Source organism: Myotis davidii, unplaced genomic scaffold (assembly GCF_000327345.1).
Source record: "Myotis davidii unplaced genomic scaffold, ASM32734v1 scaffold123, whole genome shotgun sequence".
In the NCBI taxonomy this organism is placed as follows: domain Eukaryota; kingdom Metazoa; phylum Chordata; class Mammalia; order Chiroptera; family Vespertilionidae; genus Myotis; species Myotis davidii.
Window position 1 is genome coordinate 3,099,701 of NW_006295391.1, and position 26,218 is coordinate 3,125,918.

General features: G+C 38.9%; 1 protein-coding gene across 2 annotated transcripts in view; it reads left to right on the top strand.

Moving 5' to 3' along the window:
• The first annotated feature begins 11 nt into the window (after positions 1–11).
• Positions 12–26,218, top strand: part of TBL1XR1 (transducin (beta)-like 1 X-linked receptor 1) — a 171,055-nt gene continuing 144,848 nt past the window's right edge. The window contains exon 1 of one of the 2 annotated variants that reach the window (XM_006770030.2): positions 12–139. The gene's annotated coding sequence lies outside the window, so the exon portion shown is untranslated. Of the gene's footprint in view, positions 140–390; positions 413–26,218 lie in introns of those variants that run through there. The other variant, XM_015568016.1, reaches the window with a different exon arrangement.

Here is a 26,218-nt window from a genome sequence, read left to right on the forward strand (position 1 = left end):
GGGGAGGGGCGCGCGGCCGCCCTGGAGGACGTGCTGATTCGGAACTTGGTGCTTTTTTCTCGTCCGAAGGGGGCCTTCGGAGTCACTTTGAAGTTGGGTTCAGAAGTGTAGCATTGGCAAAGTTATTGCCGGCTTCCTGGTAAGTTTGGGGTGGCGCAGAGGCGCGTTCTTTGGTGACAGTGTGCAGGCCACGTTGTGAGGGTGGTTTCTGGGTAACTTCCTCTTTGCAACCGAAGTCCGTTTCTTGAGCAGAAACTGACTTTTATTTCAGTGAAATATTAATCTTCAGCGGCAGCTCGAGGGAAGCGGTGCATGTGCCAGCAGGTCCCGTATTTTGGCAAGTTCCTAATTTGCTGAAAACAGGCATCACTTTGCAGTGGCCACCGAGATGAGATTGTAGGCTGTGAACATGGTGTGTTTCTTGTAAAATGTGGGTCGTAGTGGCTCCTTAAGAAGGCCTCCTGTTCGGCTGTCTAGTGACCGTCCCTAAAGCAATTTGGTGATCGTCAGTGACCAGGGTTGGAACCTAGTTGAAAACTAGGTTTGCTCAGTGTCTGGAGTTTCCTTCCCACCATGGGCTGGGCAGGCACCAAGGTGAACAGCTTTGGTGCCTCCGTGATTTACCGAGGACTTAGGGAAGTTTACTATTGGTTTTCCTGTTTTCCAGACAAGAACTTTCTGTGGATCTAAACAAGCGTGTGAATAAACGACGGCGGGTGAATTGTGGGCTATTTTTAGTCTACATGGTCTGTCCGCCCCTCCCCCCATGTACTGAAATCGTGATCTTCCTTCCCTCTTTTTTCCTAAAGACTCTTTTATCCCATGGGAAATAGAAGACACCTGGTGGTGTTTTCAGCCACTCACCTAAGACAAATTGTAGTAAATATCCTCGCTACACATTGAAGATGTAGCGAGTGACTTTTTGGCTATCCCAGTGTGTGTGGTTCATTTTCATTTTTGTTGAATCAGGCCAGTGCTACATTGGTGTATTTTAGTAATCCTGACTTCCTGGGACTGTATGTTCTCACCGTTTTATTAAGTTGATAGTCTAGGGAAATGGAGCAGCTCTGTCTCCATGAAGACGGTGTATATGTTGGGTTGTGTCATGGGAGTTCATGGCAAGCAAGCTTCGGAAATTATCAGTGAGGGTTCTAGCAATAGTGAGCATTTATCTACCTGTGGAGGAGGGGCGGCAGATAGAAAATGTGGCTGAGAGTGGTTAGGTGGGGGATGCGTTGTGTATACTTCTCCCTCTTAAACTGAGGTTTTCTTGCTTGTTTTGAGTATAATATTTTCCAGTTCTTTTTATCATGCATTGTCTGATGCATGTAATCACAACCATTAAATCCATAAATAACTACTGTTTTTGCTATTTGAGTAGTTAGAATCAAACCCATAGGGGAAAGCACTAAACTGTACTGGGGTGAAAACAATGTTTACATGGGAAAAGTTTTTCTTACTATGAAGGAACTTAATTAAGGGACTCGTTCCTGGCTTAAAAATTGTTGCTTAGCTCACCATTAGTTAATGGAGGGACGTTTGGTTATTCAAGTGATGGAGGGAGACACATTGTAATTGAAGTGGCCCTTGGTGGAGGTTGTATTTTTGCAATGGGTGCTTCAAGGAAGTGTTCAGCATTTTAATAAACTTCTTACGTGTGCCCAGGAATCTTTCTGTTGCTTGTGTTCTCAACATCTAATTAAGGTTTATCATGATTACCATGATGCTTGCTTACCAGGAGAACAAGAAATAACTGCTTCCTGTGTGCTGGGAGCCTTCAAGCTAATGTGCAGGAAGGGTAGACCCTTCATATAAACGTAGGGGCTACTAATGAAAAAAGATGTGAACTAATGGACTTTTTGAACAGCAACCTGTTGAATAAATACATGTTTGTATGTTGCAATGAAATTTAAGCACAATCTTGTCAAATGAGTAGCTGACAAAGGAATCCTCCCACAATTTACTACAGCATTATTTCTGACTAGACACATTTTGATGAAGTTCATAGAAATAATTTGTTGGGTTTGTTCAGTTTCTGTATTTATATAAAAAGAATTGAGTGGAATGAGGATGGTGGTAAGTCAGGGGAGAGAGATGGCTAAATATTGACATGTCTGGGACTTTGTATTTTTTTAATACAAGTGAATTTGACTCTTTTCACAAATAACATTTACAGTATGAAATGCGAAAAAAAAGCAGCTAACATGGAGAATTTATGCATTCCCATAAAACAGAAGAGGTATGCCCTCAGGGCTATGTAATAAAGAATAAGAGTATGGTCCAGCTTGGAGACCACCATGGTGGTATCTCCTGCTCTATCACCAACAAAAACTTGAATTTAAAAAAATTAAAAAATAGAATAAAAAAAGCTGTGTGAGAGCTGTTGTTGGAGAAGTTTCCTGTTCACCACCTCTGGGATTGGGCTAGTAAGAATACAATGAATTGCCCTGTTTAGAAGAGCCAGAGGAAAGGGACTCTGCTGGGGCTGTGCTCTAGGAAAGGTGAGAGAGATGCTTTCTGTGCCATTTATACCTCAGACTAATCTCGAGATGGGTAGTATTGGGCTTTTTTTGTGGACTATGAAATAGAAGTGCAGAGAAATTAATTCACTTGTCCAAGGCCTCAAAATGATCAAATGATGCACAACAGTCCATCCTATCCATCATGTTCTTTCTAGATGGCTGTGGCTGCACCAAGTCTTTCCAGCTGTCTTGTCTTTTCTCTAGATATCCTTGCAAAAACTAGTGTTTCTAATCAGGTTTATATTTCTTTAGTTGTGTGTCTCTACTAACAGGGTCAAGTGATTGCAGGGATAAATGAAATTCATGGGATTCAAACATCATTGTGCTTAAATCTCCAGAACTGTTTAGTAAGATACAATCTTGTCAACTGCTGTATATACTATCTTAAGGTTGACTGTGGTGAAGGGCCTCTCCAAGTACTACTGCCTGCAGACCTGCAGAAATAAGAAAATGTGGTTCCATGCCTATAATTAAGAAGGAAAAGCAAATAAAAGTACCCTCAGAGTACATATTCCTTGAATAAGAAACATCCGTGTTTTGTGTAAGATAGTGATTCCATCAGAGGTCCTGGAGGCCAACTGCCTGGGTTCAAACCCGGGCGCTCTCCCATACTACATGTGACCGCGGGGGAGTAACTCCTGCTGTACTCAGTTTCCTCCTCATGGGGACAGTCGACCTTGTAGAGTTCAGAGGATTGAGAGAAGTGTATGTGCTGAGAACAGTACTTGACATACAGCCAGCATCATGGAAATGTAAGGTGTTTGGGATGATGATGGGTTTGGATTTGAAGTTTGCTTCTTTGTATTACATTTTATTTGCTTGTTACTTGTTTTCAGTGGTAGCATAATGTCATAGAAAGCATTTGGCAGCTTTATTTCCTGAGTTCCTTGTCAAAGTATTTGAAATAAATTTGGCTTAATTTATTTACTATAAGTTGTGATTAAGGCCTACCTTGAAGAATTTGATTGGATTTTAATAATATCAAATTATGTGGTTGGTGTAGGGACAGTGGTGCATCTTTTGCATGCCTTTGTTGCTGTTCTGTCACTTGGGCTTGGACTTTTTAAGTCCACTTGTACCATTTTAAATATTTTCCAATTTTAAAATTTTTGTTTGTTTTTCAGTGCCGTATTCGGTAGTACCGAGGATCTGCTTTTTTTGATTGGAGTGATTACTTCAAGTGGGTTATTGTTTCTCCAGCCTTGACCTTTCATCTCTGTTCTTGTTCCATATTTCAGCTGCTGTCAGGACAGTTCTCCTTGGAAGTTCTGTTCCTCTGAAATATCTGTGAGCCTTGTCTTATTTTCACTTCCCATTTTTTACTATTCTTAATTCAGCGATAATGCTAACTACTGTTGGAGTTCTGTGAGTCAGGACTACCCAGATGATTTGACAGGTACTTGTGACAATCTGAGTGGGTGATATCTTGGTTTTTAAGCGGAGAAACCAAGGCTCGGGGGATAAGTGGCGTTAGGCCCAGCATGTCTGTGGTATAGCTAGTGTTCTTACTAGCTGTCTACTGTCTTCTCAGTGAGTGAATGAAAAAAATGAATGAGTGAATGGTTTTCAGTCTGGGTTATTGCATTAATTTTCTAGTAGGTTGCTTTGAGCAGCCTTTCTTCTTCATCCTATCTTCTGTAACTACTGACAGTGTAATTTATTTAAAATACTGACTTCATCATGTCACTTCCCCTGCTGGAGAACCCATAATGGCTTCCCTTTGCCAACTGGATTGCGTTCATATGCTCCAGTCTGGCTTTTAAGGCTCCATTCTACCTATTCAGCTTAATTTCCCCCTCCTTTCCAACTGGGATTCTTGCCTGCCTATCAAATACTGCAGTTTTCCATACTCATTACTCTGCTGCTTTTGTGCATGCTGTTCCTTCCATTTGTCCTCTGGATGGCCTGATTTCAGTCCCACTTCTTCGATGAAGATTTTTCTGGCCATTCTGACTCAGGATATTTCTTCTCTGAGATTCCATTGATTTAGTGACTATCACAAACTACATAATTATTCATTTTTTTATGAGTATGTATCATATTAGCCAACTATATATCATATTTCTTGGACTTTCCCCTTTTATAGTATTTCAAAAAATGTTTTCATTGATTACTTTAGAGAGAGAGGAAGGGAGAGGGAGAGAGGAACATTGATCAGCTGCCTCCTGCACGCCCCCGTACTGGGGATCGAGCTGGCAACCCCAGGTATGTGCCCTCACCAGGAATGAACCTGCAACCTCTTAGTGCATGGGACAATGTTCAACCAACTGAGCCACATTGGCCAGGGTGTTAGCAGAATTCTTGACTTTCTCTCATACCATCTTCATGTTAAATGGATTGTTTCTACAAGGGCCAATGCTAAGATACAATGGCAGTCCTGTAGATATGGCAGAAACTTCTTTTTGAATTAGGCCTTCAGGGTTTAGGTGTATGATAGTCAACATTTATTTGTTAATTTTGAATTAAAAGAAAACACCTAGTGAAAACTTAGAGTGAAATGAAAATGAATAATTTTGTCTTAATTCAAGAATGGTAGCCACATTGGTGAAAAACCTACTCTAGTTGGGAATCATGTCATACTAAGTTGGTTTATCTGGTTATCTTTATGCCTGTTTTAACTTAAGATTTTGGACTTTATGTATTTATTTTTAATCTCTCAGGCTTTTTTGCTTATTATTTTCTTGGTGGTGTGCCTAAATAAGATTTTATTTTTAGCTTTCAGTATGTGTGACAGCATTCTGACCACATTGGAGTCCCATATGAGCCATTGCTATGAATGTTTTAACATTTAGCATAGGATGTATCTATTATATTGTGTAAGTGAGTTTAATTTACCAGAAGAATGTCATTGTAACCATCTCCCTTCAGTAGGATTTTATGGTTAGGTTGTGCCGTATTACTGGTAGTTACAAACAAAACTGGGTAATTTATTTGCAACACAGCTAATTTGTTTATATCCTTCTGAAATTTTTAATGTTTAGAGTTCTAAAATCTAAGTTTTTTAAAGCATAGTTTTTATTTGCATCAAACAAAATGAGTTGGATATTACCCTGCTTTCTGAGGGATTAGATTCCTAACTCAGAATTGATATAATCAAACCATAAGGGTCATCCTGAAAGATCAACAATTAAATTCCAGTAAACATAGAAAGAGTATTCAGATTAAGGAAAAGATTTGTGTGAAATGAATAGTTTGAAGAATGAATGAGGAAGAATAGGTATTGAATGTTTAAGCTGGAGGTTTGCCACCTGTTTTCCTCTGTAGCTGTGAAAGTTTCCTTCAGGAGGTAGAATCAAAAAACAAAACAAAAACAAACAGAAGAGAAACATGAGGAGCACAGGCCAAAGATGGTCATTCCAATATCTTAATAGAATAATTCTTATGAAATGGTACTCTGCATTCTCAAACTTCTTTTTAAAGATAAAGATGTTTAACTTTTTTAATTACCTTAAAACAAAAACAGTGAAGAATTTTTACTCTTTAGAAACTAGATTTCAGTTTACTTCTTGATATCTTTTTTTTTTTTTTTTCTAAATATATTTTATTGAGTTTTTTACAGAGAGGAAGGGAGAGAGATAGAGAGTTAGAAACATCGATGAGAGAGAAACATCGATCAGCTGCCTCCTGCACACTCTTTTTAACACTGAATGATAAGACATTATAATGAAATAATCAGTGACTGTTTTTATTCTTACTGCTTATCTACTTGCATGATAGGAAGCATTTTAAATTTTAACTTGGGTTCACTATTAAGCATATGAATTTTTATCAGTTTTTGTTAAAACTGTGGGTTTTAGTTATGTAGGTAAGTGATTTAGCGTCTAGTAATTAAGAGGATCACATGAAATAGTAACTAAAGTTTGCTCATTCAACCAATTTCTGTATTAAAATTCTCAAATTCTGTCACTTAATTTTATGTGATTTTTAAAAGGAAAGGTCTGCATGGAAATTTGCTTAATTTATGGTTTTAAAGACTAAAAAAATCTACAGCCTTGTGTAGAATAATAGTCAGAAAGTACTTGACATTAGCATGAGCAGACACCTTGCTAGAGAAGTTACAGTGATAGCCTATTTTGGTGGTTACCTTCAACTGCTAATAAAACAAAAATTATGGGTTAGAGAGAGGTGTTTTATGCTTTCTCCTTCATTTGAACAGGCTAATTGTGTACTAATTTTGTTCCATCTCAATTTTGATGCTATCAGATGCCATTAACTCAGAGTGTAAGGCAATACTTTGGGTTTTTGAAATAAGGTAATAGGAATAATGAATGATTTTCCATAACATCTTATTTTCTGTATTTCTACATAATTATCCCCTTATGGTTTAAAATTTATCGTACGTGTGTAAATTTTTAGGTGTTGTTTGTAGCTGTGGCAATGTTCTTTGGCACCTGTTTATATAAAAATGTAATATGCTATATACTTAAAAATTTTTCCTCCACTAAAGTGATGTATTTTATCTAAGTCACCTTTCTCTGGTTTTCTTAGTAGGCAATGTACATTTGTGAGATCATATACAGGTTAGGAGTGCAGTCTGTTACTATGTCAGGGAAATAGTTTTTCTGTTTAGTTTTTCTATTCTTGTGCAAAAACTAACAGACCCTTCCAGAATTATTTTTTGTCTTTGGACTTTCTTATGTCCTGCCAGCAGAGGTCACCAGTTTTATTACCTGGTGAGAGATGTTTTGTGTCAAGTGAATTGGTCTTTTACAGGTTTGTTTCAATTTGATGTTTATGACTTTCTTGTTAGGTTTTTTTATAGAGTCTTCTCAAAGATACCTTTAAATGAAAAAAACAAGGAGGCAAGAGATCATGTGTAGTCTGTTGCCATTTTAGCTTAGAAAGGGGGAGAGGAGTGGAAAGGACACACACATGATAGTGGGGTGTGTTATGATGTGTAGGCATGCTTGTCTTATGTGTTTAAGATGTCTCCAGAAAGATGCACAAGTGACTTCTAAGAGTGGTTTTGGGGGCGGGGTTGGGGTGGGGAGATCAGGAGGTAAGATGTGGGAGAAGCTTATTTTTATGCATAATCTTTTGAACTGTTTGAATTTTGTGTTTTACCATTTCAAAAAAAGGAATGAATGTGAAAAATCAAAGCTTCCAGTTAAGAATTCTTAATCTTTTCTATTCCTTTCACTCTGGATAGTCAAAAGAAGAGAAACTATGTTAATTTCTCTCATGCTTTTTAGTCAATTTTTAAAAGAGCTGGAACTGTGTATATTCCTGCATGCAGTTATTTTTATTTCTAAAATTTGTTGGCAGAATTAGAGCCAGTATGATGATAAGTTTTGGTTTTGTTTCATGATTGAGTCATCAGACCAGTAAAAGTATTTAGTGATAGTGACTGGTGATTTTTGAATCCTATCCAAGGTTGATCATTAGAAATTAATTCATTGCAAACTTGAAAAGATTTTGGTTGTGTAGAAGTAATGTGGTGCCTGATTTCAAAGTGTTGTTTTGCCAAAGATTTGGAAATTAGGTGGAAATTGGAGTGCTCATAGTTGAGCAGTTGATTTTAATAATTATGATAATCCTTAATAAAATGGGATTTGTGGAACCATATATTCTGACATTGTGTTGACCCTAACATGATTATGTATTATTGACTCCAAGGAGACATAACATTAGACTTTGATTTCATTTTTGGTTGCACTGGGTGTCACTTGTAATTGTACATCGGCTGTTTAGTTTACCCAAAGGGTTGCCTTCTAGTTGTGCTTATTACTTTTAACTTAAGCTGGAACAACCTCAGAGAAAGGTAGCGCCTGTTTTTGTGTGCATTTAATTCTGCTGCTCTGACCTGACACTTGTGTTTCCTGAGAGCAGTGCCTCTTTTTAGAGCTAAGAGGATGAGGTAGGGTCTATGCCTGATCTTTCTCAGTAGCCCTGACTGTAGGGTGTTAATGTGGTAAAGAGCTCACCTCTGAAGCAGGCATACCTGATTTGAATCCTGTCACCCCTATTTATTAATTTGTTATATGGCTTTGGGAAATTATATAACCACTAGCGGCCCGGTGCACGAAATTCATACACGGGGAGCGGGGGAGGGGGGAGAGGTGTCCCTCAGCCCGGCCTGCACCCTCTCCAATCTGGGACCCCACGGGGGATGTCCAACTGCTGGTTTAGGTTATCCCTCTTGCAATCTAGGACTGGCAGTTGGACATCCCTCTCGAAATCCAGGACTCCTGGCTCCTAACTGCTCACCTGCCTGCCTGCCTGATCCCCCCTAACAGACTCTGCCTCGCCACTATGGCTTTATCCGGAAGAACGTCTAGAAGGTCTCACGGTCTAATTAGCATATTACCCTTTTATTAATATAGATTCCAATTGGTTTCCACTCTGAAAAATGGGAGTAAAGGGTAATTAGTACTTTTCTTCATAGAGCATTTGTGGGGATTGAAATGTGGATGCATGTAAAGCAAATTATTGTAGGGCCTGGCACAAAGGAAGCAATAAATGCTAGCTACTGCTTGGTACTTTGTTAGCTGCAGGAGGAACAGCTGTAGAGACAGGCAGAAAAGTGACACCCCTCCTGTAAGCCTGTCATGGCTTCTTGTGGCAACTGCAGAGAATGGGATGGTTAGAATTCCCAAGTTAGAGAGAGGGCTAAGACACGACATTTGGTGACTGAGCTTTTATTGCTCACTCTGAAATAATACTATGTACTGTGGAGCTTTGTTATTCTGATACATATGCTGTCTTACAGTGATATTTTATGTTGAATTTGGTCATATCTTGGTATGTTTCAAGGAAAAAAGGTTGCTTCCTTAAAAAATAGTCGTCTTGCTTTCTGGAACGGAATCTTGGCTCCTTTATCCAGTCTTTGGGAGATCAGACACTGCTCTGCTCTCAGTGGGTATTGCTTATGGACAGATCAGTCATTTTAAATAGGCATGTTACACACTATGCAAACTTTGACTTGGACTCTCACTAAGAAATACTATGACATAACACAGGATGTGTCTATGTGCAAAAATACTGAAAGTTTTCAGAATGATATTTGCTTTAATACGGGGAACACATTTTCAGTACTCTTGTTTTTTGTTTAAAAACATGCAGGGTGACTCGAATATACAACATTAGAAAAGGGATTCATCCTTTTTTACAAATTCATTGACCCTTGGACTCACTGTGTTCGTACTGTAAGAATTGTGAGGGTCTGCTTGATAACCCAGCATCCTGCTGTATAGCTTTTGGAGTCTGCAGAGACAGTGAATATGCTCAAAACCTAAGTTAAAAGAAACAGAGACTTTGACCAGTTTAATTTGACTTGTCCACGTGTACCCTGATACTCATATAGTCTTTCTAGTTTATTTCCTTTTGGGTCCCTCCCACCCCATTAGAACGCTGGCCTTTACCTGATACTGATAATGTCATTTTTGCCAGACTTTTAATCCTGATTTGGTGCTCTCCCTTTGATCTTGGCCTTCCCGAAAGGCTCAGAGCATGCACACTCCATGCCTTTTGTCTCTTTAAACCAGCCATTACTGTACCCAGTACACGTGGTTCTGTGGACGAGGTTGACTCTTAATTCTGACTTCTGATCTACTACTACCCACATTCTAGCTTGCGAACATCCTGTACTTCCTGTATTTTTACTGTTGAGTGTAGGTTGGCAGTGGCGTGAGATTTTCATTTAATGATAAGTGGTAATGAGACAGAGTTAGAAGATAGAGGAGGGTCAGAGTTGGAAGAAATAGGGGTAGGTAGGTCATGGTAACATTGTTAGGGTGAGCTGGGAAAACATCTGCTCCTGGTTACTGGTGAAAATATCTAGGACAATTTGAGATATTGGGTGTTTGGAGTGGAGGTGTGGGGATAAGAAGTCTTGGTATTATTATTTGGAAGATGACTTTTTCCCCCCATTTTTGTTTTTGTTTTTTTTTGTTAATCCTCACCCGAGGATATTTTTCCATTGATTTTTAGGTAGAGTGGGAAAAGGAAAGAGAGGGAAACATCAATGTGAGAGAAACACATCGATTGGTTGCCTCCTGCACAAGCCCCTACCAGGGCCCGGGCCAGGGAGGAGCCTGCAACTAAGGTACTTGCCCTTGACTGGAATCGAACCTGGGACCCTTTGGTCCACAGGCCAACGCTCTGTCCACTGAAGAAAACCAGCTAGTGCTCCTCCATTTTTATTGAGGATTTTTTTTTGTCAGAGGGAGATAGTTGTCAGAAGGGAGATAGTTGAGCTATTTTTCTGGAAACCAGAATTTGCTATAAGGGAAGATAAGATTTTCAGTTTTAGAGCTTTGAACGAAAATCATTGCCACAGCATTTTAGTGATATTTTAAGAACTATTTATAAATAAAAATTTTACAATTCAGGTAAAAAATTACCAAGCATAGTATATTTAAAACGTTAACATTTTCATTTTTCTCTGAATGTTGTTAAAACAGGCAAGGCCATATTAAATAGGGACATGAACAGAGAATTTACAGTTAATATTAGAAGCTTTTGTGCTTTTTTACTGTTTATGTGTCTGCTGGAGTGGACTTTTAAGTAGATAACTTAATCTTTTGTATCCCTGGGCTCTCTGCTTCTTGCATGTGGGCATGTTTTCTAATTTGTTGTTTCTCTACTTGGTTTGTTCCATTTTATTGGGTCATATACTCTCATGAATAGCTGGCTGCCTTGTTTCCATCTAGTCTCATTTGCCTTTCTTGCATTTTCTTCCAGATGACTCATGCTAATAGATAACATTGGTTGGTTGGTTCCTTTGGTCTGATAAATCAACGTATAAGTGACTCCTACAAGTGAGAACTGGTAGTAACAGGAAAAGTGGCTTTTTTTGGTGTGTGTGTGCATAACAGCATACTGATTTTTTGATAATTACTATGATAAATGCTCATGGTATAATTTACATGAATGCATATATGGCTTTATAGAGTCCTTAGGGAAAACACTTATACATACTATTTTGTCTGGCATTATATAAGGTGCTCAATAAATGTTAGTTTTTTCCCTTTAGTCTTCTTCTATGGGTTTTCCATTGTACTCAGTACAAAATTCAAATGCCTTTCCTTAATTCCCACCATGTGATCCTGCCCTTGGACACTTCACAAACCTTATCATATTTCACAGCACCCTCCCCCTTGTTCCAGCCATACCAGCTCCACCCCCACTGAACAAGCTTATACCTGTCTCCGTACCTTAATTGCTTTGCTCTGTGCTTCAGGCTTGGTCCTGAAATTGTCATATGGCTAATTCCTTTATGTCACTCAGATTTCACTTCCAATACCACCATCTCAGGTCACATCGAGAGGTCATAAGCTGCCCACTTCTTAGCCATTTTTGTTCCATAGCCATTTTTAGTCACAAGACCCTCTTATTTTCCTCATATGACTAGAACATTTACACACACACACACACACACACATACACACATACATACATATATATAAATTCCTGTGTTCTGTAAGGATGAACCAGTAGTTTAAGGCTATCAGCTTGTCATGAAAACATTTCTGAGAATGAGTTACTTAAATATATACATATACTGGAGGCCTGATGCACGAAATTCATGCAAGGGGCTCGGCCTCGCGGACCCTTGCAACCTCGACCGGCCCTCGCAGCCCTGGCCCTCGCAGCCCTGGCTTCATCCGGAAGGTTGTTCTGCTGTTTGGTCTAATTAGCATATTAGCTCTTTATTATGTATGTATTTATTTTGTATGTATACATAGTTTTTACTCACCTCTATAGTTTAAGCTCCATGAGAACAGGTATGGGCTCTGTCATGTCACTCCAGGATCTAAAGCCAGGACCTGGCACATGTTCAGTAAGTATTTGAGAGAATTGTTCTCAGGAAGGTTTTCATGACCAGCTGATAGCCTTAAACTGTTCATCCTTACAATAGAACACTGGAAATAATTCATTAAAAGATCAGCATTTAGAGGAGGGTTGGAAGAGGCTTTATTACACATTGGTATGTACATTTGGAGGCCTAGGGAACATATGTGTGTACCTCTCACTTTTCTTGGAGGAATGTACTTAGAGATGGTATTAGAATCAATCTGAAGAAAATAAATGGATGATTGATGAAATTTGAAAATGTGCTTGTGTTCATCATAACTGCTAGATTTAAGAGGTTAACACTTAATTTTTCTTAAGTTAAAGGTACATATTTCATTTAAGTAATATGCTGAGGGCTAGATACTCCATTTATGTTTTATATAGGTTCTGGAAGTTTTGTAATTTGCCTTTACTTACATTTACTTGTGATATTGTCTTTTCTTATATATTTTTATTGATTATTGATGAGGGAGAGGGAGAGAGATACAGAAACATCAGTAATGGGAGAGAATCATTGATCAGCTGCCTCCTGCATCCTCTACTGGAGATCAAGCCTGCAACCCAGGCATGTGCCCTTGACCAGAATTGAACCTGGGACCCTTTAGTCTGCAGGCAGGTGCTCTATCCACTGAGCCAAACCTTCTAGGGAAGCCGTGGGCAAACTACAGCCGCCGGCCAGATACGGCCCGTTCGGCTGTTCTATCTGGCTCGCGGAGCCGAAAGAGCGGAGGGTTCTCTTGCTCTCCCCTCCGCTCCTTCACCAGCAGCAGTGTTAACATGTATTAGTTCACACAAACACTCCATCCATGCTTTTGTTCTGGCCCTCCGGTCCAGTTTAAGAACCCATTGTGGCCCTCGAGTCAAAAAGTTTGCCCACCCCTGTTCTAGGGCAACTTGTCATATTGTCTTGATTAATCATGGTCAACTTCTCAAAGTTGTATATGAGTCAGAACTCTTAGTTGTGTGATAGAAACTCAAAGTTAGCTTAACCCGAAAAGGAGATTTATTGGCATATGGAATCCAAAATGGATTGAATAACTCAGCTATAGGAAGGGCATTGAGTCAGCCAGGCTTTAGGACAACTAGAATCAGACCCATTTGATGCTACCAGAAATTTCTGTTTAACAATTTTGTGTGTGTATGTGTGTGTAGGTTAGCTTCATTCTCTCATAGTAGATTGGCATTCTTTACATGGAGGAAAACGTGACTTGCCAGGGCCAGAGTTTCTATTGTTTTTGCGTGCTGTAGAGTAAGGAATACCTCTTTCTCTATTTTGTTTGGAAAGCTCTTGAAGCACTGATCAATTTGGTTTGGGAGAGTTTTCCATGGCCAGAGGCCACATATAAACTACTAGAGGTCCGGTGCATGGATTTGTGCACCAGTGGGGTCCCTCGGCCTGGCCTGCGGGGATCAGGCTGAAACCAGCTCTCTGATATCCCCCGAGGGGTCCTGGATTGCGAGAGGGCGCAGGCCAGGCTGAGGGACCACACCAGTGCACAATCAGGCCCCAGGAGGGACCAAGGGAGGGCTCCAGGGTGTGTCCAGCCCATCTCGCCCAGTCCCAATCGGCCAGACACCAGCAGCAAGCTAACCTACTGGTTGGAGCGTCTGCTCCCCTGGTGGTCAGTGTGCGTCATAGCGAACAATTGGACACTTAGCATATTAGGCTTTTATCATATAGGACTAGAGGCCCGGTGCACGAATTTGTTGGCTGGCCCTGTCCCTGATTGGAGTGGGGGGCTGATTGGGGGTGGGGCTGGCCAGGGGAAGAGTCCACGGGCCGGCCCTATGCCCTGGTCGAACTCCCGGTTGAACTCCCAGTCAAGGGGACAATTTGCATATTAGCCTTTTATTATATAGGATAGTGGGAGTGGGAGGGGAGCAGTGCAAATGACAGTTGAGTAAACAAGGAAACTGCTGGGCAGACAATCTCTCCCCCTCCCTCTACTCCTCATCCCTCACCCCAAAATGTGAGTTCATTTATTTATAGTTGGGAAAGTTGTGCCTTTCATCCATGAGAATAGTTAGCGTAAAATTCTCCTTTAACTAGAATTGGCACCTTTTTTTTTTCCTCTGTGGTTCCCAACCTTTTAAAATACAGATTCATTTTTAAAATGAAAAATTGAGGTTCCTTATGTGATAGTAATTTTATGCACCCTGTCTCTTGCTAAATCGGGTATTTAGATGAATTTGATTTCTAAAAATGAGTTATGTAGTAAAAATATTGATGCTATTTATTTTTGTTTTTAACATTACTTCTGATTTAACAGATAATGGAAGCCAGTATTTGAGGCAGCTGTTAGAAAATTATCAACAGGTTAATTATACATATATAGGGGATATTTTAATCTCTGAGGAAGATAACCACCTTCATCCTCACCAGACAGTTACAGTAAATATTTTTTTAGCATGTAACAAAATTAATAAGTTACATATTCCTAACTGGTTATATGAAACAATATTTTATTAGCTCACTAAAATAAGAAAATACTCATGTACGAAAAAGCCTTTTGTGACTCAACTTATTAATTTTTCTGGACTTCATTTGCTTAATCTTTAAAACTTTGAACTGGGCTTCTGATATCTCTTCTGGATTGAATGCTCTTTGACCCTATGATTGCACATGTAATTTAAATATTAAGCCAGTATTCAGCCAAATTAAGTGGAAAATGTACAGTACTGATCTCATCAGGTTAATCATTATCTGAACTGATTTTCCTAAAAAAAAAAAAAAAAATTTCATTTCTCTGATACCTCAATTTTGAACAGATTAGCTATACAAAAAATATTCTTTAGGTATCTTAAACTTCTTTTGTTTTATCCATTAACCTCTGAGTTCAGTGCATTTGTTATATCCATTTCATTATAGAGAAAATTAAAATAACATCAAATCCATTTTTGAGATGATTGTTTCCTTTAATACCTTTATTTTATAGAATAGTTTATTGATTTTTAGAGAGGAAGGGAGAAGAGAGAAACATGATGTGAGGGGGCAACATCGATCGACTGCCTCCTGCAAACTGCCCACTAGGGATCAAGCCTCCAACCCGGGCATGTGTCCTGACCAGGAATCGAACCAGCAACGTTTCAGTGCATGGGATGATGCACAACCAGTTGAGCCACACTGGTCAGGCCTAATGCCTTTATTTTAATTGTATGATAGCTGAATGTCAAAGCCAATAATTTTTTGGCACTTTAGGTTTTTTTAAAAAAAATATATTTTATTGATTTTTTACAGAGAGGAAGGGAGAGGGATAGAGAGTTAGAAACATCGATGAGAGAGAAACATCAATCAGCTGCCTCCTGCACACTCCCTACTGGGTATGTGCCCACAACCAAAGTACATGCCCTTGACCGGAATCGAACCTGGGACCCTTGAGTCCACAGGCCGATGCTCTATCCACTGAGCCAAACTGGTTAGGGCTGGCACTTTAGGTTTTATTTTAGTTTTGATTTTGCTCTGTGTTCTACGCTTTTGAAATTGTACCAAGTCTATATCTCTTAAGTATAATAAAATGATGTTCACATTCATAATTTTTAAAATATTAAAATAAATTACAAGTGTCCATATTAACGGAGAATCTGTGTACATATATTGAAATAATTTACAATAAAAATAGGTATGTGAGTGGTATAACGGGAGGAGAGGAATATTTATTAGGGCATAATATGCCAAACAGGTTGATCTTTTCTGGCAAACCGTATGCTTTATGTGTAGGATATGGTTTGCAAGTTGGACGGTAATGTGAATGGACAGGAAAGGTAAGAAGGGATCATATTATCAAGTGACTTTTTTGCTGTGATAAGAACGTTCTTCTGTGACAGGGAAGGAAGGAGACTTTAAACAGAACAGCAGGATTATGTTTCAATCCTGGATATAGTGTATGATGGATGAGATTATGATTTGGGATGGAAAGGGTCTTAGTTAGCTTTGTACAGAAGGGACAAAGTTGAGCTGGTAGTGCAGTGGCTCTCAACCTTGGCTGTACATTAGAATCACCTGGGAATCTTTTTAAAATCCTGATTTCTGGGCCTCACCCTCCGGAAATTCTGTTTCTTTGTTACTAATGTTGTGGCCCTACCCCATAACAAAGAAACAGAATTTCCAGAGGATGAGGCCCAGAAATCAGGATTTTAAAAAGATTCCCAGGTGATTCTAATGTGCAGCCAAGGTTGAGAACCACTGTGGTGGTGCAATAGGTGAGAAAGACATTGCATCATTATTATAGCATTGCACCCTGGTCCACATTTCTGAATTCTAGAAAAATAAAAGCAATTGGAAATTCAGGAGTGAATGTTACTGAAAAGAGCTAAGCATCCAGGTTTTCTTCTTTTCAGCTTGCTGCTGCTCCTCATTTTGAGGTACATAGGGGTATGAAGATTGGGGGCTTGTGGGGATGGGGAATTGATTTCGTTTCCAAATACTTAATGGACAAAAGCAGAAGAACAAACTGGAGGAGGGGGAAATTGCTGCATGGGAATCCCCTTCTACATTATGATACACTAAACCGAGGGATAATTAGTTATTTGAGAATAGTAACAGGAAAAATAGACTGATATAGTGTAACTAGTTAATGAGGTTTCTAGTGAGTATAATTTGTATTTTAGGATACTTTTTCATGTTATTTCGATTTTACATGAATATAAAAGTCATCAGAATCTCAGTTTGATAGAGTTGAAAACTTAATCTGAGTTAAGCACTATTTAATTAAAATTTCATAAATAGTATAATTCTTTGTATTTCTGTGGCATCAGTCATCACTTCTCTTTCATTTCTGATTGTATTTACTTGGGTTCTTTTTTCCCCCCCTTCTTTTTCTTTTTTTCTGAGTCTGGTTAAAGTTTTATCAATCTTGTCTGCCTTCCCAAGAACCAGTTCTTGGTTTCATTGACCTTAAGTATTGTTTTGTTTTAGAGACTATTTCGCTTGTTTTCCCTCTGATCTTTATTATTTTCTTCTTTCTACTCACTCTGGGCTTTGTTCTTCTTTTTTCTAGTTCCTTTAGGTGTAAGGTTAGATTGTTTATTTGAAAATTTTATTGTTTTTGAGGTAGGCCTCTGTATTACTATGAATTTCCCTCTTAGAACTATTTTGGCTGTGTCCCATAGATTTGGGGTTGTTGTGTGTTTTCATTACCACTTGTCTCAGTGTTTCTTTTGATTTCTTCTTTGATCTTGTTGTTAACCCATTTATTGTTTAGAAGTATGTTATTTATCCTCTGTGTATTTGTGTGTTTTTCAGTTTTCTGCAGTTGATTTCTAGTGTCATACTGTTATATGAAAGATGCTTGATGTGATTTCAGTTTTCTTAAATTTATTGAGATTTGTTTTGTGGCCTAACGTGGTATATTCTGGAAAATGTTCTATGTGTGCTTGAAAAGAACATATATTCTGTTTCTTTGGGGTGAAGTATTCTAAAAGATATCAATTAAATTCATCTGGTCCTGTGTCATTTAAGGCTGCTGTTTCCTTGTTCATTTTCTTTTCTTTCTTTTTTTTTTATTGCTTAAAGTATTACAAAGGGTATTACATATGTGCCCTTTTCCCCCCCGGCCCTTGACAGTCTGTCTGAATCTGGTTCTTTCTGGATGATCTATCCATTGATGTCCCCTACTGTGACTGTATTACTGCTGATCTTTCATTTTATGTCCGTCAATATTTGCATTATATATTTAGATGCTCCTATGTTGGGTGCATAAATGTTTCCAAGGGTTATATCCTTTTGTTGGACTGAGACTTTATCATTATGTAATGTGCTTTGTCTCTTAATATAGCCTTGGTTTTAAAGTTTGCATGAGATATCTTTTTCTCTTTTCAGTCTGTGCATGTATTTTGATCTGAAGTGAGTCTCTTAAAGGCAGTATATGTATGGGTCTTGTTTTTCTCTCCATTCAGCCACTCTGTCTTTTGATTGGAGCATTTAACCTATTTGCATTTAAAGTAATTGATAGGTATGTAGTTATTGCCATTTTTTATTCATACTTCTGATCCTTATTTCTCTTCTTTTTATTTTATTTTAAAAATATATTTTATTGATTTTTCACAGAGAGGAAGGGAGAGAGAGAGTCAGAAACATCGACGAGAGAGAAACATCGACCAGCTTATTTCTCTTCTTGAAGAAGTCCCTTAATATTTCTTTTTTTTTTGGAAAAATTTTTCTTTTTCTTCTTTAAATATATTTTTGATTTAGAAAGGAAGGGAGAGGGAGAAAGAGATAGAAACATCAATGATGAGAGAGAATCATTGATCGGCTGCCTCCTGCATGCCCCTTTCTGGAGATTGAGTCTGAAACCTACTCATGTGCCCTTGACCGGAATTGAACTCAGGACTCTTTGGTCTGCAGGCTGATGCTCTGTCCATGAAGCCAAACTGGCTAGGCCCCTTAATGTTTCTTACAACACTAGTTTGGTGCTGACAAAGTCTTGTAGCTTTTTCTTGTTTGGAATCACTCAGCAAACTTTTACTTATTTTTTTGATATATTTTATTGATTTTTTTTTTGCGGAGAGGAATGGAGAGAGAGAGTTAGAAACATCAATGAGAGAGAAACATCCATCAGCTGCCGCCTGCACACTCCCTACTGGGGATGTGCCCGCAACCAAGGTACATGCCCTTGACCGGAATCGAACCTGGGACCCTTCAGTCTGCAGGCTGACGCTCTATCCACTGAGCCAAACAAACCGGTTAGGGCCTCAGCAAACTTTTAAAAGATATCTATAGGGTGTCCCAAAACATGTATACTTTACATGTTTCTTTCTTTTCAGCCTTTTCTAAGTTTTGAACAAAGGAAATCATCCTAAAATGCTACTGAAAATTTGAAAATGCAGTTGAAATACAAACATTGCTATTCAAAGTGTGGATACATTTTTTGGGGATGCATGGTGTCCAGAGGCTGTGATAACTCAGTTTTCACTCCTTTTTAGGTTTAACTGATTTGAAATAATGGGTGAAGCCAGACAAGGTTTGAACAAAGAAAATTTATCCATTAGACTTTTTTTTATGGGTGGTACATAAAAAATAAAGTTTACAGTACAAAACTGCAACAGTTGATGAAATGAGGGCTCACAACTACCAAAGGAAATGATCTTGATGCTTGTGATTCCATTGCTTCACGTTAGTGTCAGCAGTGCCTGGACCAGAACAGTCATTAGTTTGAAAACAGGTGTTGACAAATTATTCATATCTGTAGATTTTTTAACTTTTGAAAATGAACTATTTATAATAATAAAAGTGTAATATGCTAATTAGACCAGACGTCTTTCCGGGCGACCTTCTGAATGAAGCCGGGGCTGCGAGGGAAGCCTGGGTCCCGAGTGCCTCCTGGTAGCTGGAGGGAACCCTGGGTCCCAGGTGCCAGAAGGAAGCTGGTGCTGGCAGCCAGCCGGGGGATGGAAGGCCTACTCTTGCACAAATTTCGAGCATAGGGCCTCTAATATGTTAATAAACACTGACTTTGTAATCATTCAAAATGTGTCTACATTTTTTTGGGACATCCTATATGTGCCAGTATTCTTAGACATTGGGGATCCATTGATCCCAAGACATCTAGATGTGAGAAAGACAGGCCCTCTCCCCAACATTTTATTGAGCGCCTATTATGTGCCTAGTGTTGTGCTGTAAGTTAACAGAAAGTAATAAGAATTTGATGAGGAATGCACAGGTTGATTTTAAGAGTCAGTGTAGGGTACTTATTCATTCCAGTGTTAGACCAGGTAGAGTATGGAACAAGTCTTAAAATGACTTGATTTTAGCTATATGTGAGATTGAGTGGAAAGAGGAAGGGGAGGGAAGCCATTCCAAGAGGTGGTTAGCAGTGCAAAGACCAGTAGGGATAATTATGAGTTAGGTCTAGAGATAAGTGCCTGTGTGTATGTGTATGAAATGTTGGTGTTTGGGGCTGTAGGAGGAAGTCGTAGGATCCACATCATGAAGGCCTTTGTGGGTAAGCCAGGGCTTTGGAAAGTTGAGGAACCTTTTGAAGGAGTTAAGTTGAAGGGTAATGTAGTCAGATCCTGACAGCACCTTGGAAGGTATTGCTATAATAGAGGTGAGAAGTGCAAGTCTTAGCTAAACACTGCAACAGTAGTTCCCAGGCTTTGTTGTGGATCACCCGGAGAGCTTGCTAAACATGTTTTAGCGTTTCTCAGCTCCACCCCCCAGAACCCATTTTGATGCTTCACTGGGCTGTGATAAGGAGAGTGAAGAGAAGTGGATTGGTGGAGGGATTTCAAGAGGTGGCCATTGTGGATAATAAGAGATACCCCCTAATCTTTTTTTCAGTGCTCCTATCCCATCTTGATCGCAGTTTCTTAGACTTTTAGAGCTGCTGGCTTTTGTGACTAGCGAAGAAAGGGTGCGAATCAGGTTTTGGAAACATTTACATGGATAAATGTTCAAAAAAATTTTTTTTATATTACCATCTGAAAAATTGTACCATCCTTCTATTACTAGAAATGTTTGCCGTTTCTCTATTGAGCTCAGTTATAATAGTCACTGGTTTTACAGTGGCATTGCCTAGTATGCATGAAATGACTAGTTTCCAAAGTGTTTTAATGTGGTAGAATTATCTTGGGTAGTTTTTTATTGAGCATATTTGCCCTTACCATACTTTTCTTAGCTTTGACTCTTTAAGGATGTCTCCTGCAAAAATGTGACTGAAATGCGAATTTGATTTTTTGAAAACTATGAATCTGAACATATTTAAATAGTGTTTTTTAAAAGCATGAATAGTTCTGAAATTTGAAAGTCTAACTCTGTGTGTGTGGCTGCCAGGTGGTTATAATAATATTCATGAGACTGATGATTCCACAAGTTGTAAATGTAGATTTAAAGTCTTCAAAGAAATCAGTATCCATGGGATTCAGTCTTTACTGATTTTTGAACATACTGAAGTGATAAATTCTCATTTTTCTCTATTGATTAATGAATAATATTATCTAAGAAAGTAATAAAACAAACACCATCACTGCTTTAACAACTGAAATGGAACTTTTATTTTGTTAATAGAATAATGCAGTCAAATGTAGGGATTCAAGAATCATAAACTAACAAGGGAAAGTAAATTGTAGAAGGTTAGAGGACAGAATGATTAAAAAAAACTTGCTTAGTTTGATATGATTGATTGACTGATTATTGGGATAATTGGATTGGTAAGGCAAAGGCAGAGAGAGTGGGTTAATATTGAGGTTTTTTTGAATGATAATGATTTTAGAGACCATATTGTATTTTTATAGCTTTAGTTTTAGAGGTGGGGAGATAGGGCCTTTTAGTGGCCACAGTAGTTTAAATGTGGCCCCTAAGATGATATTCCTATTCTTAATTTATATTGAGTGGTGTGTAGAAAAATGATATTTATTTAATATTACTGCAGGGAAGTTAATTTTTGGGGCTTACACAATGTTAAGGTTGTTAGTGGTAGTCCAATTTTCTTTAGGCTAGTGGGGCAAAGTACCACATGATTTTCTAATCACATCCACATACAGGTCATCGGCTTCTTACCTCCTCTTATTAGTAGTTACTGCTTCTGAACCTTCTCTCGCCTAGAAGAATGCCGTAGCAACGCACAGGATTTTCAGTCCTTAACACACAGCATGGAACTTAGGGATGTACTACTTGCCAGAGTTGTGGTTATGCTTTAAATTCCAATATTTGAACTGGAATTGCCAACAGGTTTTTCTTTAGAAAGAATTTTATAAAAAGTGGTTAGTTTTTTTACTGGTGAATATTATTTCCTTCCTAGTCATAGATTGTTTTTCTGAAGACTGCTGTGGTGGGAACTTAATGTATATGACAAAGAGATTAGAGAACTGAGGTGATGAGCAAGCATGTTAAAAGCCTTTGGGGGAAAACAACTAAAATAACAAAATACCTACTAAAGATGTTATTTATGATCTTTAAAGTGTTCTGAGGGGTATGTGACATACAGTGAGTGCAATCTATAATTCATTGAATTGTGACAAATATGTATGCTTGTATAACACAGTTCAAGTCAAGGCTTATATGTTCATTAAAGAAAAAATTCCCTCGTTTCCAACTGCCATCACTCCTACTCTTCACCTCCATCCCAGACAGCCACTGATCTGCTTTCTAACACTACAGGTTAGTTTTGCTTTCTTAAAAATCTCATATGAGTAGAATCAATCCATCTTCCCTCCCTCCTTCCCTCCCTCCCTCCCTTCCTCTCTAAAATCAATTTCTCAGAATGAAGACTCCTTAAAGATGTCCATAGTCTAATCCCTGGAATCTGAATATTTTATCTTACATAGCAAATACAGTAGTTGTATCAGTTTACATTCCCACCAACAGTTTCTCCACCTTAGAATTTTTAGCCATTCTTAATCTTAGCCATTTTAATGGATGTGTAGCAGTGTGTCCTTGTGTTTTAATTTTCTTTTCGTTGATGACATTCATTTATCTTTTGTGAACTGTTTAAATATTTTACCGTTGTAGCTTTATATATTTTAAATATCTCTTTGTCAGAATTACATAGAATATTTTTTCCAGTATATGGCTTGCTTTTACATTTTTTTTTTCAAGGTTTATTTTTGGTAGAAGTTTTTAAAATTCTGATCAAGTCTAGATTACAGTACTTTCTTTATTTGGTGATTTTGCTTTTTGTGTCATACGAAAATTTATCCTAGGTTGTATTTTAAAAGTTTAGAGTTTTAGTTTTTACATTTAGATCTGTGATCAAACATTAAATTAATTTAATTTTGTATATCATATGAGCCCCTCCCCCATGTGACTAGTTCTTTTAGTATCATCTGTAGAAAATGAATGAATGACTTTAACAGTTTGGTCAAACTTAGGTTTTTATAGAATTAGATTTCTTAAGATCTTTGTATGTATGTGGTCATGTCTGTGAATAAAGACAATATTTCTTTTTTTCTGATCTGCATGCCTTTTGTTTCAACTGGCTAGGGCCTCCAGTTCAATGTTGCATAGTTGTTGGTGATGCAGGACACATTGCTTTTTAGCAGGAAAGCATACTGTATTTCATCATCAAGTGTGGTGTTAGCTTCAGGCCTTTCATAAATATCAGATTGTGGATGTTTTCTATTCCTGTTTTACTGAAATTTTTCTTATGAATAGGTGTTGAATTTTGTCAGCATTTTTCCGGTGTATACTGAAATGCTGAGATATGTGTTTTCTCCTTTATTATTAAACATTTTCAAATGTTAAGTCATCTTATCTTCCAGAGTCATAATGTGCTATTTTTTTTATATCACTGGTTTTATTTTCTAATATCCTAAGGATTTTTCCATCTGTTTCATGAGGGACATTAATTTGTAGTTTTGTTTTTTGCTCCTGTCTTTGTCTGGCTTTGTTATTGAGGCAATGCTGATTTCAGAAAATAGTTGAGAAATGTTTGCCTTTTTTTCCCTTTCCTATTTGTATAGGTTTGGCATTCTTTTCTGCAAATGTTTGATGCACTTCACCAGAAAAGTCATCTGGACCTGGAGTTTTCTTTGAGGGAAGGTTCTTAATAACATCAAGTTTCTTTTATAGACATAGGGCAATATTGTTTTTTTTCTCTTCCTTGAGTCATTTTGGTAATTCAAGGCAGACTTTTATGTCACTGTTTTCCTCTATTTTGTGTCCATTTTTGATTGCATTGATTTCCACTTAATTTCCTTCCATTTACTAAATGTAATTATTGTTTTTTCTAGTTTCTGAAGCTTATATTAGTAATATCAAACACCAGTTCTTTTGTAATATAGACCATTTAGATTAGGACAGCCGTGGGCAAACTACGGCCCGTTTGAAATGAACAAAACTATTGAAAAAAAAGACCGTACCCTTTTATGTAATGATGTTTACTTTGAATTTATATTCACACAAACACTCCATCCATGCTTTTGTTCCAGCCCTCTGGTCCAGTTTAAGAACCCATTGTGGCCCTTGAGTCAAAAAGTTTGCCCACCCCTGGGTTAGGACCATAAATTTCCCTTTAAGTGCAGTTTCAGCTGCATCCCCAAATAAAAAGATAAGCTCATTTTATTTTTCAGTTACAAATGATTTCTAATATTCCTTGTGATTTTTTGACCCTTTGCTAATGTTAGACATGTGTTGTCTGGTTTGCAAATATTTAAGAACTCTGTACATGTCTTTTCTTTGTGGTCAGAGAAAATACTCTGTTGCAACTTTTAGATTTATATTTCTTTAATAGTTCTGCCTGTGGACTGCTGTAGTGATGTCCTGTTTGTACTTTGTTTTGATGGATGGTATCCTATCTAATAAAAGGATGATATGCAAATTAACCATCGCTCTCTCACAAAGATGGTGGTGCCCAGTCCTCAGCCCCGCCGGAGTCCCCTATTCCAGGGGAGGTGGCCGCTTAGAGCAGCCAGTGTGAGTGGCCTGGCGGAATGCTTGCTTCGTCGCCGAGGCAAGTGTTCCGTGCCTGGACGCGGATGGGCCTCTGGGCAGCGGGTGCAGAGTGGCCAGGCCCTGCAGAAAGCTACTAGTGCACGGATTCATGCGCAGGGCTACTAGTTTCCTATAATGTCTGTTTGAATCAAGTTGATTAAGTGTTCAGATATTCGCCGACACCGGTTTGGCTCAGTGGATAGAGTGTCAGCCTGCGGACTGAAAGGTCCCAGGTTCGATTCCGTTCAAGGGCATGTACCTGGGTTGCGGGCACATCCCCAGTAGGAGATGTGCAGGAGGCAGCTGATGGATGTTTCTCTCTCATCGATGTTTCTAACTCTTATCCCTCTCCCTTCATCTCTGTAAAAAATCAATAAAATAAATTAAAAAAAAAGTGTTCAGATATTCTATATTCTCATGATTTTTATATTTAGTTTTATCATTTACAGAGAGAAGAGTGTTACCAGCTCTAAATGTGACTTATTTATTTGTCATTAAGTTCTGTAATCTTTCATGTTTTATATTTCCAGGTTATGTTGTTAGATGCACACATTTAAGATTTTTATGTTTGTAACTAGAGGCCTGGTGCATAAAATGCGTGCGCAGTTAGGGTCCCCTCACCTGGCCGGTGATCAGGGCTGATCAGGGCCTTCTGGCTGCTGGCACGGGCCTTCCTTTGTTCCGTGCCGCCCCCTGGTGGTCAGTGCATATCATAGAGAGCAATTGAACTCCCGGTTTCCTGGTCGAATTCCTGAAGGGACACTTTGCAATCCAGAACCACTGGCTCCTAAGTGCTCACCTGCCTGCCTGCCTGATGCCCCTAACTGCTCTTCCCTCCTGGCCTGATTCCCCCTAACTGCTGTCCCCTGCGGACTGATCCTCCCTATCTGCTCTCCCCTCCTGACCTGATGCCCCTAACTGCCTATCTGCTCTCCCCTCCTGGCCTGATCCCCCTAAATGCCTATCTGCCCTCCCCTACTGTCCTAAACCCCCTAACTGCACATCTGCTCTCCCTTCTCAGCGCCTTCAGACCCTGGCACAGGAGTGCTGAGAGCTCTTTGCCGAGGCTCTGCCCCTGTCCCGACGCCCCCCTCCGGGTGGGCGGTGCGGCGGGCCTGTGTATGCCTCTGCTGGGGCGGCCGCCCCTAGTGGCAACTTCTTGTTCCCGTGGCTTAAGTCTCTGCCCCCGTCCCCGCCCACCAGCTCCTGCCTGTGAGCTTTTGAGGCAGCATTACCTTAGCGCTGGGCAGGCCTGTGTGCACCTCTGCTGGGGCAGAAGTCCCCGCCACCGTCCTCGCCCACCAGCTCCCGTGAGCCTGCAGCCTGTTGACCGGTTGTGACTGGGACACAGTTAGGACCAATTAGCATATTACCTCTTTATATATAGATAGATGGATTAGCCATTTTCTCATTATTAAATGTTCCTTAGTTCTTGTCAAAAAAGTAACATGTTTCATACTAATGTGACGACTGCAACTCTTTTATACCTAATTTTATATGAATCTTGTATATTGTATCTTTGGCGCTTTCGTTC